Below are 13270 nucleotides of genomic sequence, written 5' to 3' on the forward strand. Positions count from 1 at the left end.
ATTATTCTCTCTTTGGCAATATGTGGAAACTTATTTTGTAGAACTGGACACTATCTTTGTGTTCAAAATCTTCTATGAAGTACTTGGAGGAGGAACCCGCCTTGCAATGCCGAAGACAATTTGCGCGCTGGACTCGTCGTCATTGAAGCCTGGTTCAGGGGCTACTAAGGGAGTCCTGGATTAGGGGGTGTTCGGATAGCCGAATATACCTTCAGCAGGACTCCTGGACTATGAAGATACAAGATTGAAGACTCTGTCGCGTGTCCGGAAGGGACTTTCCTTGGCGTGGAAGGCAAGTTTGTCGATACGGATGTTCAGATCTCCTACCATTGTAACCGACTCTATGTAACCCTAACCCTATCCGTTGTCTATATAAACCGGGGGGTTTTAGTCCGTAGGACAACATACACATCAACAATCATACCATAGGCTAGCTTCTAGGGTTTAGCCTCTCTGATCTCGTGGTAGATCTACTCTTGTACTACCCATATCATCAATATTAATCAAGCAGGATGTAGGGTTTTACCTCCATCGAGAGGGCCCGAACCTGGGTAAAACTTCGTATCCCTTGCCTCCTATTACCATCCGGCCTAGATGCACAGTTCGGGACCCCCTACCCGAGATTCGCCGGTTTTGACACCGACAATTACCGTACCACTATGGTGCGGATCTTACTCTGTTTGATCTACGAGGTTCGGTAGTAACTTGATCTGAAGTTTCATGATCATTATCATTAGCTTCCTCACTAATTGGTGTAGGTGTCACAGAAACGGTTTCTGTGATGTACAACTTTCCAATAAGGGAGCAGGTACAATTACCTCATCAGGTTCTACTTTCCTCCCACTCACTTCTTTTGAGAGAAACTCGTTCTCTAGAAAAGATCCATTCTTAGCAATGAATGTCTTGCCTTCGGATCCGTGATAGAAGGTGTACCCAACAGTCTCCTTTGGGTATCCTATGAAGACACATTTCTCCCATTTGGGTTCGAGCTTATCAGGTTGAAGCTTTTTCACATAAGCATCGCAGCCCTAAACTTTCAGAAACGAGAACTTTGGTTTCTTGCCAAACCACAGTTCATAAGGCATCGTCTCAACGGATTTCAATGGTGCCCTATTTAATGTGAATGCATCCGTCTCTAAAGCATAACCCCAAAACGATAGGGGTAAATCAATAAGAGACATCATAGATCGCACCATATCTAGTAAAGTACGATTACGACGTTCGGACCACCATTACGCTGTGGTGTTCCGGGTGGCGTGAGTCGCGAAACTATTCCGCATTGTTTCAAATGTAGACCAAACTCGTAACTCAAATATTCTCCTCCACGATCAGATCGTAGAAACTTTATTTTCTTGTTATGATGATTTTCAACTTCACTCTAAAATTCTTTGAACTTTTTAAATGTTTCAGACTTATGCTTCATTAAGTAGATATACCCATATATGTTTAAATCATCTGTGAAGGTGAGAAAATAACGATATCCGCCACGAGCCTCAACATTCATCGGACCACATACATCTGTATGTATGATTTCCAACAAATCTGTTGCTCTCTCCATAGTACCAGAGAATAGCGTTTTAGTCATCTTGCCCATGAGGCACGGTTCACAAGTACCAAGTGATTCATAATCAAGTGATTCCAAAAGTCCATCAGTATGGAGTTTCTTCATGCGCTTTACACCGATATGACCTAAACAGTAGTGCCACAAATAAGTTGCACTATCATTATCAACTCTGCATCTTTTGGCTTGAACATTATGAATATGTATATCACTACTATCGAGATTCATCAAAAATAGACCACTCTTCAAGGGTGCATGACCATAAAAGATATTACTCATATAAATAGAACAACCATTATTCTCTGATTTAAATGAATAACCGTCTCACATCAAACAAGATCCAGATATAATGTCCATGCTCAACACTGGCACCAAATAACAATCATTTAGGTCTAATACTAATCCCGAAGGTAGATGTAGAGGTAGCGTGCCGACCGCGATCACATTGACTTTGGAACCATTTCCCACGCGCATCATCACCTCGTCCTTCGCCAGTGTTCGCTTAATCCATAGTCCCTGTTTCGAGTTGCAAATATTAGCAACAGAACCAGTATCAAATACCCAGGTGCTACTGCGAGCTCTAGTAAGGTACACATCAATAACATGTATATCACATATACCTTTGTTCACCTTGCCATCCTTCTTATCCGCCAAATACTTGGGGCAGTTCCGCTTCCACTGTCCAGTCTGCTTGCAGTAGAACCACTCATTTTCAGGCTTAGGTCCATATTTGGGTTTCTTCTCCTGAGCAGCAACTTGCTTGCTGTTCTTCTTGAAGTTCCCCTTCTTCTTCCCTTTGCCCTTTTTCTTGAAACTGGCGGTCTTGTTGACCATCAACACTTGATGCTCCTTCTTGATTTCTACCTCCGCAGCCTTTAACATTGCGAAGAGCTCGGGAATCGTCTTATCCATCTCTTGCATGTTATAGTTCATCACGAAGCTCTTATAGCTTGGTGGCAGTGATTGAAGAACTCTGTCAATGACACTATCAACAGGAAGATTTACTCCCAGTTGAGTCAAGTGCTTATGATACCCAGACATTTTGAGTATATGTTCACTGACAGAACTATTCTCCTCCATCTTGCAGCTATAAAACTTATTGGAGACTTCATATCTCTCAATCTGGGCATTTGCTTGAAATATTAACTTCAACTCCTGGAACATCTCATATGCTCCATGACGTTCAAAACATCGTTGAAGTCCCAATTCTAAGCCGTAAAGCATGGCACACTAAACTATCGAGTAGTCATCAGCTTTGCTCTGCCAGACGTTCATAACATCTGGTGTTGCTCCAGAAGCAGGCCTGGCACCCAGCGGTGCTTCCAGGACGTAATTCTTCTGTGCAGCAATGAGGATAATCCTCAAGTTACGGACCCAGTCCGTGTAATTGCTACTGTCATCTTTCAACTTTGCTTTCTCAAGGAACACATTAAAATTCAACGAAACAACAGCATGGGCCATCTATCTACAATCAAACATAGACAAGCAAGATACTATCAGGTACTAAGTTCATGATAAATTTAAGTTCAATTAATCATATTACTTAAGAACTCCCACTTAGAAAGACATCCCTCTAATCTTCTAAGTGATCACGTGATCCAAATCAACTAAACCATAAGTGATCATCACGTGAAATGGAGTAGCTTTCAATGGTGAACATCAATATGTTGATCATATCTACTATATGATTCACGCTCGACCTTTCCTCTCAGTGTTCCTAGGCCATATCTGCATATGATAGGCTCGTCAAGTTTAACCTGAGTATTCTGCGTGTGCAAAACTGGCTTGCACCCGTTGTAGATGGACGTAGAGCTTATCACACCCGATCATCACGTGGTGTCTGGGAAGGACGAACTTTGGCAATGGTGCATACTCAGGGAGAACACTTTTATCTTGAAATTTAGTGAGAGATCATCTTATAATGCTACTGTCAATCAAAGCAAGATAAGATGCATAAAAGATAAACATCACATGCAATCAATATAAGTGATATGATATGGCCATCATCATCTTGTACTTGTGATCTCCATCTCCGAAGTACCGTCATGATCACCATCGTCACCGGCGTGACACCTTGATCTCCATCGTAACATCGTTGTCATCTTGCCAATCTTATGCTTCCACGACTATCGTTACCGCTTAGTGATAAAGTAAAGCATTACAGCGCGATTGCATTGCATACAATAAAGCGACAACCATATGGCTCCTGCCAGTTGCCGATAACTCGGTTACAAAACATGATCATCTCATACAATAAAATTTAGCATCATGTCTTGACCATATCACATCACAAAATGCCCTGCAAAAACAAGTTAGACGTCCTCTACTTTGTTGTTGCAAGTTGTACGTGGCTGCTACGGGCTCAACAAGAACCATTTTACCTACGCATCAAAACCACAACGATAGTTTGTCAAGTTGGTGCTGGTTTAACCTTCGCAAGGACCGGGCGCAGCCACACTCGATTCAACTAAAGTTGGAGAAACTGACACCTGCCAGCCACCTGTGTGCAAAGCACGTCGGTAGAAATAGTCTCGCGTAAGCGTACGCGTAATGTCGGTCCGGGCCGCTTCATCCAACAATATCGCCGAACCAAAGTATGACATGCTGGTAAGCAGTATGACTTATATCGCCCACAACTCACTTGTGTTCTACTCGTGCATATAACATCAGCGCATAAAACCTGGCTCTGATACCACTTTGGGGAACGTAGTAATTTCAAAATTTTCCTACGCACACACAAGATCATGGTGACGCATAGCAACGAGAGGGGAGAGTGTTTTCTACGTACCCTCGTAGACCGGCAATGGAAGCATTGATACAACATAGAGGAAGTAGTCGTACGTCTTCCCGATCCGACCGATCCAAGTACCGAACATACGACACCTCCGAGTTCTGCACACGTTCAACTCGGTGACGTCCCTCGAGCTCTAATCCAACCGAGTGTTGAGGGAGAGTTTCGTCAGCACGACAGCGTGATGACGGTGATGATGTTCTACCGACGCAGGGCTTCGCCTAAGCACCGCTACGATATGACCGAGGTGGAATATGGTGGAAGGGGGCACCGCACACGGCTAAGGAACGATCATGAAGATCAACTTGTGTGTCATGGGGTGCCCCTTAGCCCCGTATATAAAGGAGGGAGGGGGAGGTGCGGCCGGACCCTAGGGGTGCGCCTGGAGGAGTCCTACTCCCACCGGGAGTAGGACTCCCCCCTCTTGCCTTGTTGGAGAAGGAAAGGGGAAGGGGGAAAGAGGAAAGGGTGGCACCCCCCTTTCCTTGTCCTATTCGGACTAGGGGGAGGACGCGCGCGGCCAGCCCTGGCCAGCCCTCCTGTTTTCCCTTAGGGCCCATGTAGGCCCATTAACCCCCGGTGGGTTCCGGTAACCCCCCGGTACTCCGGTAAAATCCCAATTTCACCCGGAACAATTCCGATATCCAAATATAGGCTTCCAATATATCAATCTTTATGTCTCGACCATTTCGAGACTCCTCGTCATGTCCGTGATCACATCCGGGACTCCGAACAACCTTCGGTACATCAAAACACAAAAACCCTAATTAAGTGTGCGGACCCTACGGGTTTGAGAACTATGTAGACATGACCGAGACACATCTCCGGTCAATAACCAATAGCGGAAACTGGATGCTCATATTGGCTCCTACATATTCTACGAAGATCTTTATCGGTCAGACCGCATAACAACATACGTTGTTCCCTTTCTCATCGGTATGTTACTTGCCCGAGATTCGATCGTCGGTATCTCAATACCTAGTTCAATCTCGTTACCGGCAAGTCTCTTTACTCGTTCCATAATACATCATCCCGCAACTAACTTATTAGTTGCAATGCTTGCAAGGCTTGAGTGATGTGTATTACCGAGAGGGCCCTGAGATACCTCTCCGACAATCGGAGTGACAAATCCTAATCTCGAAATACGCCAACCCAACAAGTACCTTCGGAGACACCTGTAGAGCACCTTTATAATCACCCAGTTACGTTGTGACGTTTGGTAGCACACAAAGTGTTCCTCCAGTAAACGGGAGTTGCATAATCTCATAGTCATAGGAACATGTATAAGTTATGAAGAAAGAAATAGCAACAAACTAAACGATCAAGTGCTAAGCTAACGGAATGGGTCAAGTCAATCACATCATTCTCCTAAAGATGTGATCCCGTTAATCAAATGACAACTCATGTCTATGGTTAGGAAACATAACCATCTTTGATCAACGAGCTAGTCAAGTAGAGGCATACTAGTGACACTCTGTTTGTCTATGTATTCACACATGTATTATGTTTCCGGTTAATACAATTCTAGCATGAATAATAAACATTTATCATGATATAGGGAAATAAATAATAACTTTATTATTGCCTCTAGGGCATATTTCCTTCACTATCGGTATCGTTCTCCCTCATGGGGGCATCGTTTTGGAGCGAGTGCTGGTTGGAGGGGACAAGAGGAGGAGCGGTGTTTCATCTGCTCCATTGATGACGGCGGATCTCGGTGGCATGGCGCAGTGGAGACTCGGCGCCTGATGAGCGGAGATGGACTCGCACCAGGAGGGTGACGCTGCCTGGCGTCACGGTGGCGTCGGCGCCAGTTGGACCGGCCAAGGTTGATGCAGTAGTACAACTCTGAAGATGAATTCGTGGCAGGTGGCTGTGGCGGCCTCATACCCGGCAGGGGTCCTGGTTGAGAAGCACGCCGGACTGGTGGATGCCCATACCCGGCAGGCGTCCTGGGTGGGACCTCAAGTCTTTAAATGTTTAGGTTTGGCTGCGTGGTCTGTTTGGTATTAGGCCCAGACTTTCAGCGCCCCTACATCAACTGGATAGGGATAGCGACAGTTGTTGCTTAGTTTGGTGGCTTTAGACTTATTGCTATATGACTCTGTACGGTCTTGTGTCAATAATTAATAAAGTGGCCGTATGCATCGTCCAGATGCAGAGGCTGGGGGTCGTCCTCCTTTTCTAAAAAAATTCAAATACATAGATATGCCTAAATAGTAAATACTCTAACATCCTCCGAGAGTTGTAATGGTAGCGTCGCGGATGATTAGACTAGAGAAACCGATGAGCTGACATCCCCCCATAGTCGTAGTGGGAGCGCCGTGGACGGTGTCACGTCACGGACATGTTGACTGTAGAGGAAGCCGCTGAGTTGCTCAAGCGAGGTGATAGCACTTTGTGCCGAAGTCGAGGAAGCCGATAGCATGGTGGCGGAGCCATGGTCGAGGTAGTCGTGCGAGGGGTCGCCGTGGTCGATGTCATGGTCGGGTGCCAATGTCGAGGTACTTGCACATTAAGCCGCAGGCGCATAGTGCGCGAAAAGAGTGACGAAGGCATGTTGAGGTTGTCGTTGGGGACGAAGGCATCGTGTTGGGGACGAAGGCACGTACCGATGTTGGCAGTACCGGCCATGCAAGGCAGGGACCATCATGACATGTGCAAGTGCACGGAGAGGATTACAAATCATATATGCTACCAATACAGAGATATGCATAGATACTCTAACACAATTTACCCGATCATGTTAAAATTAAAATATTTCCTTTCGATAACATGCTCATGAGTCATGTCAAGTCGTAAAGTAATGCAAGTTTGCAATGACTGAGTTACTCTTCTAATTACTGGTGCAGTACGCAATGATCCTTCCTTTGGCATTAATACACATGATGGCCATTGTCTTCGCCAACATGAGTTTGGGCAAGGTGGCGGTCTCCTTCACGCACACCATTAAGGCAGGGAACACCGTTCCACTCTCTGTCTTGTTGCTCAGGCTGGTATTTGATTTTAGGTTTTCTTGTGTTATCTGTCCCAGTAATAAAATGTGCAGAAAGAGATGAATATGTTGTTCTTAATTGTTCTGTTCTTGCAGACACCTTCACTACTTGTATTCGGTTCTCTCGCGTTAGTTGTTGGTGGAGTTGTACTGGCATCTATGACTAATTTTTTTTTCAACTGGTTAGTTGCAATGCTTGCCATCTCTTAAATTCCAGTGTCAAAAGATTGGGGAAACATTGGCTCTCTTCACATCTTGCAAGCTATATTAGAATGTATATATCACACTGTCCATTAGTTCAGTCAATCTTATTCACTGCCACTCTGGAAAGAAACAAATAGTGGTTCGCATTATTGGCAATCGGGTTAGTCTTATACGCATGTACGTATCACTCAAAACATTCTAAAATGGGAAGTGAGGTGTGAATTTTGTGTTGGGAAACATAGCATGCAATTTCAAAAAAATTCCTACGCTCACGCAAAATCTATCTACGAGATGCATAGCAACCTTGAGGAGGAGAGTGTGCGCACGTACCCTCGTAGACCGAAAGCAAAAGCGTTTGTTAACACGGTTGATATAGTCGAACTTCTTCTCGTTCCGACCGATCAAGCACCGAACGTACGACACCTCCGAGTTCTGCACACGTTCAGCTCGATGACGTCCCTCGAACTCTTGTTCCAGCAAAGTGTCGAGGGAGAGTTCTGTCAGCAGGACGGCGTGGTGACAGTGATGGTGAAGTGATCCGCGCAGCGCTTCGCTTAAGCACTACGTGAATATGACTGAATGTGTAAACTGTGAAGGGGGCACCGCACACGGCTACGAACAATTGATGTGTGTTGTAGCCCCCCTATATAAAGGAGGGAGGGGAGGAGCTGGCCCTAGGCGCGCCCAAGTAGGAGGAATCCTACTTGGGCTCCTAGTAGGATTCGCCCCCCCCCCCTTTCCTTTTTACCGGAGGGGGGAGGGGAAAGGAGAGAGAGAGGGAGAAGGAGGGGGCGCCGCCCCTCTCCTAGTCCTATTCGGCCTCCTTCCCTATGGGGGGGGGGGCACGCCACCCCTTTGTGGGCTAGTGTGCCTCCCTCCTATGGCCTATATGGGCCATATCTTCCCCCGGGGGTTCCGGTAAACCCTCCGTACTCCGATATGTATCCGATACATTCCGGAACACTTCCAGTGTCCGAATACTATCATCCAATATATCAATCTTTATCTCTCGATCATTTCGAGACTCCTCGTCATGTCCTTGATCTCCTCCGGGACTCCGGACAACATTCGGTCACCAAATCACATAACTCATATAATACAAATCGTCATCAAACGTTAAGCGTGCAGACCCTACGGGTTCAAGAACTATGTAGACATGACCGAGACTCTTCTCCGGTAAATAACCAATAGCGGAACCTGGATGCTCATATTAGTTCTCACATATTCTACGAAGATCTTTATCGGTCAAACTGTAATGACAACATACGTTTATTCCCTTTGTCATCGGTATGTTACTTGCCCGAGATTCCATCGTCGGTATCTCCATACCTAGTTCAATCTCGTTACCGGCAAGTCTATTTACTCGTTCTGTAATGCATCATCCCGTAACTAACTCATTAGTCACATTCCTTGCAAGGCTTATCATGATGTCCATTACCGAGAGGGCCCAGAGATACCTCTCCGATACTCGGAGTGACAAATCCTAATCTCAATCTATGCCAACCGAACAAACATCTTCGGAGATACCTATAGAGCATCTTTATAATCACCCAGTTACGTTGTGACGTTTGATAGCACACAAGGTATTCCTCCTGTATCCGGGAGCTGCATCATCTCATAGTCAAAGGAATATGTATAAGTCATGAAGAAAGCAATAGTAATAAAACTTAACGATCATTATGCTAAACTAACGAATGGGTCTTGTCCATCACATCATTCTCCTAATGATGTGATTCAATTAATCAAATGACAACACATGTCTATGGCTAGGAAACTTAACCATCTTTGATCAACGAGCTAGTCTTATAGAGGCTTACTAGGGACACGGTGTTTTGTCTATGTATCCACACATGTATCAAGTTTCTGGTTTAATACAATTCTAGCATGAATAATAAACATTATCATGATATAAGAAAATATAAATAACAACTTTATTATTGCGTCTAGGGCATATTTCTGTCACTTTGGATAGACTCTTGTTAGGTTGCAACTTAAAACTGCAGTTAGTTTAGCTAAATTAATGCAGGAATTTTTATTCTATTTTGCAATGCAAAACCTTGGTTGTACTTCAGGCTTTGGCAACTTGGTTATTTCTCATGGTCTTAAGAAGGGCCATCTGCTATCATGTATACTAATTGTGTAAGTACGTGGAGGAAACAGGATAGGATTTAATTGTGTAAGTACGTTGAGGAAACAGGATAGGATTTTGCAGTGCCAGGGATTCCAATGACCAATCGCGAAGTGCTTTCAGCAAGAAAACTCTTGCTGATAAAGAGGTGACTTGCTACTTTATTTTGTTCTATTGGATATTCACATCGTAGAAGCATGATAAATATCATGAAGCACATTCTCCTTACACATAATTTTTCCTTACAGGAAAAATTGGACGATATAAATCTCTTTTCAATTATGACTATCATGTCATTTTTGTGTTTGGCCCCATTAACGCTATATATAGAGTGCATAAAGTTTAGCCCGCTGTTCCTACGAAGCACTGTGAGTATTGCCAGCTTGCAAAAGTAGATATCGATTGTTTTGGCACTTTTTTGGCTAATAAAAAATCAAACATTGTGCCTTACTGTAGGGGTTAAATCTTCAAGAACTATGCCTGAAAGCGGCCATTGCGGCCACTTGTTTCCATTTTTACCAACAGGAAAAATGGTGCATAATCTTCAGGAAGAATCGGTTAAAACCACATAGTGCATAATTATGCATAATAGTACTCCCTCTGTAAACTAATATAAGAGCATTTAGATTACTAAAGTAGTGATCTAAATGCTCTTATATTAGTCTACGGAGGGAGTAGTTCATAACACCCGCATCATTGTTCATAATTAAAGTAGATAGCACTTGCTTCAAACTAAACTAAAGATAAAATGGGTCGGAGTCAGGATTTATCAACGCTGGCTTGTCGGATCAAGACATCTCAGCGTGTGGGTGCCCCGCCATGACACCGGCGCATTGCCGGAGTCATCGGAGTCGGCGGTGGCAACCTCCCCGAAGATTACATCGTGCTCGCGATCCACCTCAGCCAAGTACCGGCGGTTGGCCTCGGCCTCGTGTTCGTTGATGATGGACTGCAAGAATGCTTGTTTGACCTCCATCGTCTCGGCGTCGGAGGCGAGTAAACGGCCGCCTCCGTGTCAGGCGTTCTACTCCTCCGCCTCTCGGTGCTCCTCGTCGTCAAGCAACGCACACTCATACTCCCGCTCTGCCACCTCCCATGAGAATAGGATGTGGTCGCCGGCGCCACCCTCGTATCGGCTTCATCCGTCGCTTGCCCATCCTCCTCCTCCGCCTCGCCCCCCCCCCTCCCGCTCTTCGTCGGCCTCCTTCTCCTCTTCCTCGAATTCCATCGACATGGATGCGGTGAGCTGCGCCGCCTCCCACTCATCGTTGGAGTCATCTCCGACAATGACGAGTCAATGGGGATAACGTCCCCTGCGGTGACACCCCACCTCTTGGCCCACGACCGGCGGCACGCCATGTTGATTTGAGTGGCAGCGGACAAATTTATTAGGGGGAGGGGGTAAATTTGGCGGCTTGTCGCCGATTGAGTCATTTTTCCGGTCAGATGAGAGCACAAAGGAGTTTTGAGAAGTGATGTTGCTCTCTCAAGTTTGTGCCAAATAGAATCTTTCGAGATTTTACTCTTCAATTTTTTGAGTTATAGGTTTGAGGCTTCGATTAGGTGTGTTTAACTCCACCAAAGATACCAATTTTAGGAGTTAAGAAATCAGTTTTGCTAAAGCACATCTAGATGTGCCATAAGTATTGCACATATAAGTCCTATGTCATTGATCTTACATTGAGATTCGTGTGGATATTTTCTTTTTCTTTTTTCTTTTTTTCTTTATGCTTAATTCATTCACTTAGATGTGCAATAACTAGAGCACATCTAGATGTGCCCTAGATACACCCGAGTTCGATTAGAGATGCTCTTGGTAGCTATAGAGGCTGTATATCACCATGATCAACCAGTTTCTATGCTCAGTGATGTTGGATGAGTGGTCGTGCATAGTAAGTTTCATGACCTGAAATTCAACTCTTACCACTTTTCTGTTTTTTCTTGTTTAATATTTACCATCAATTCTATTTACTTTTTTCTTTACTTACCTGTAGTAAAGTTTCTACTTTGTTTTTGTGGCAGGTTTCATATAGTTTATTGGCCAGAATATTACCTATAACCCGTTCTGTTGCGGACTTCTTCAAATGAGTTGTCATCATATCATATGTTCTCTTCTTCAGAACTCCAATTTCACCTATAAAGGTCCTTGGTAACTTTATCACCAACCGATCCTACTTTTATATTCTAGTAGTTCACTCTCCTGTTTATTTGTGTCTGAAATATATCCTTATTTGCAGGAACTGGTCTACTTCTACTCGGTGTTTTCCTGTACTCTAGAGTCACGAAAGCAAAATCAGAGACAAATGTTACAAAAAATAGTTCATACTAGACACATTGTTGTGCCCGTCTATTATTTTGTTAGAATGATAGAAATATCCATACAAAATATTGGAGCAAATTTGCATAATGTAACCCATATATTGGTTAGCACTCGAAGAGGAATTTAAACCGATTGAAACAAAGTAGAGCCATTGTAGAGGGGCACTCTCTTTCTTTATGATTATGAGGGCATATGAAGTACAAAAATCTTTGTGAAAAAAACACAACTTGTATCATCACTGATCTGATTGTATTATCTAGACATTGTGGGAAAACAAAAGATATGTTATATTTTTTTTAGAAAAGGAGGAGGACCCCTGGCCTCTACATCTGGGCGATGCATACGGCCACTTTATTAATTATGCTCACAAGACCTTACAAAATCATACAACAGTAAGACTAAAGCCACCGTCTAAGCAACAACTGTCGCTACTCCTATCCAATTGAGAAGGGGCGCTGATAGTCTGGACCTAATACCAAATAGACATCGCAGCCAAACCTAAACATTTAAGACCTGAGGTCCCAACCAGGACGCCTGCCAGGTATGGGGCACCTACCAGTCCGACGCACTCCTCAACCAGGACGCCTGCCGGGTATGAGGCCGCCGCAGCCACGTGCCACCAATCCATCTTCAATGTTGTACTGTTGCACCACCTTGCCCGGCCTCTCTGCCATCGATGCCACCACGACGCCTGATAACGTCACCCTCCTGTGCGAGTCCCTCGCCACACATCGGGCGCCGAGCCTCCACTATGCCACGCCGCCGAGAAACGCCACCATTAATGTGCGGGACGAAACACCGCTCCACCAATTATTCCGTCCACTGATCCCTGGAGCCCGTGTACTCCTCCAAGAATGACGCCACAAGAGGGAAATGACACAATAATGTCGCCGTCATCCGATCTACTGATCTTAGGTCTCCCCCGGAGGTAGCAGATAGTGGCCAGAAACTTCTCAACGGCGATGCCTTCAACAAGGGAACGACACCGAATAGTGCCGCCATCGCCGACACAATAGTGCAGGTCTTCACCCAGATCTGTTCCAATGGCCTCCATCAAGCGTCTTGTGCGCGGATCGTCCACCATCACGGCCGCCGCCGCTGCCTGACCGGCCATGGCACCACCACGATACCTACAGCCGGTGCCACCACCAGCCCGCGTGCTGAGCCGCAGCACCACGCCATACCAGATCCGGCGAACGGCACGCCGGCCGAGCCCAAATCTTGCCCCCACCATCCACGCCAGTCGCGGCCCGCGAGTACCCAGATCGGGC

At 45.2% G+C, this 13270-nt stretch overlaps 1 pseudogene; it reads left to right on the forward strand.

Annotated features, from left to right (window-relative positions):
• LOC123191504 (phosphoenolpyruvate/phosphate translocator 3, chloroplastic-like) overlaps positions 1–12008 on the forward strand; it is a 42724-nt pseudogene extending 30716 nt beyond the window's left edge.
• The last annotated feature ends 1262 nt before the right edge of the window (positions 12009–13270 follow it).

This window comes from Triticum aestivum, chromosome 2A (assembly GCF_018294505.1).
Source record: "Triticum aestivum cultivar Chinese Spring chromosome 2A, IWGSC CS RefSeq v2.1, whole genome shotgun sequence".
Classification (NCBI taxonomy): Eukaryota; Viridiplantae; Streptophyta; class Magnoliopsida; order Poales; family Poaceae; genus Triticum; species Triticum aestivum.